Source organism: Chrysochloris asiatica, unplaced genomic scaffold (genome assembly GCF_000296735.1).
Source record: "Chrysochloris asiatica unplaced genomic scaffold, ChrAsi1.0 scaffold00102, whole genome shotgun sequence".
Lineage (NCBI taxonomy): Eukaryota > Metazoa > Chordata > Mammalia > Afrosoricida > Chrysochloridae > Chrysochloris > Chrysochloris asiatica.
The window spans coordinates 9,546,406-9,547,838 of NW_006408620.1; the positions used below are offsets into that span (position 1 = coordinate 9,546,406).

At 40.3% G+C, this 1,433-nt stretch overlaps 1 pseudogene; it reads right to left on the reverse strand.

Moving 5' to 3' along the window:
• Positions 1-523: 523 nt before the first annotated feature.
• On the reverse strand, positions 524-1,132 carry LOC102816501 (annotated as a pseudogene).
• Between the last annotated feature and the right edge of the window lie 301 nt (positions 1,133-1,433).

A 1,433-nucleotide genomic window follows, 5' to 3' on the forward strand; every position in this document is an offset into this window, starting at 1 on the left:
TGTCCTTTGCCCAGTTTTTAATTGGGTTGTTGGTCTTCTTGCTGTGCTATATATTTTGGATCTATAACTCCTATCTGATGTAGAGTTTCCAAATATTTTCTCCCTTTCTGTAGGTTATCCTTTTGGTTTGTTGATTAGGTCCTTCGCTGCACAGACATTTAAAATTTTGACTATGTCTACTTATATATTTCTCTCTCTCTCTCTCTTTTTAATTTAAATGCTCCTTTTAAAGAATTTATTTTATACCTATTATACCACACAGTATGGCATTTTTTAAACATTGACAAGTAACTCCTTAGTAAGATTCTTAAAGCAAAAACAAAGCATTTGCCTTATTAGAAACGAGATACACTATTCACTTACTGTCTTCAAAGATTATTGAAATTTTACTTTCATAATTTGACAATACGTTCAGGGAACAATCTTCAGCTAACAATTGTTTTAACAGACAAAGAACACTTTTAAGTAGATGTGACTGTCCTAAACTGTTTATTAGGCATGGATTTTACAAACATTATTTATGTTAACGGTAACTGTGGAGCTGGAGAGTGTGGTGTATTCTCCAGGCAGCCCAGTGAGAACCACCAATAGTGTGGTGGAACTTGTGGCCCTTCTCCAGGCCATGGCTCTTGCAGCCCGCAGATGTCAAACCATGTATCTTCCTGTGCTTGTGGACTTGCTTGGTGATCCATTGGGTGTCAGGATTTCTTCTGATAGCTTTATGGAATGGATCAATGAGGATAACTTCAAAATATTTGTATGTGGAATACTCACAAACCCAGGAAGAATTCAGGATTCTTAGGGTCCCACAGTGGTATCCAGCTCGTTCTTCAGCCACAAACTGAAGGCTTCTAGCAAATTTCAGCTGGTTAGCACCATGGACAGGCTTGCCACAGGTTGCACCTTTAAGCACTGGGCATTTGCAGCCACATTTGCACACGAATCCAAAAGATGACATAACCTTGCTTGGCCTTGTATCTCAGTCTGCGTGCCTTATCTGGCCAGGTGGGACAGGGGCTCTGTGCAGTGCAAAGAGCTGGTGGTACTGCCAGCAGCGGACCTGCAAGAGAAATCGCATAACATTGGATGGCTGCTTCCTCCATAGTTTCTGGATGTACTTGTAAGCACCCATCTTGGCTTACCCTAATGGCTGCCACCAGACAGAAAGCATCTTTTTCTCTCTTGTTGCTTGTGTTGTTGATGGTCACATTGATGAATTCATTGCTTAAAAGAAGGTCTTGAAGCATCCTTTACTCCTATATTTTTTTCCAAGAGGTGTATGGTTTTAGCTCTTATGCTTAGTTCATTGATCCATTCTGAATTAATTTTTGTACATGGTGCAAGGTAGGGACCCATTGTCATCCTCTTACACGTGGCAATCCAGAAGAATAGATATGTTTAGCACACTTGTCGAAACTCAGTTGGCCATAGAT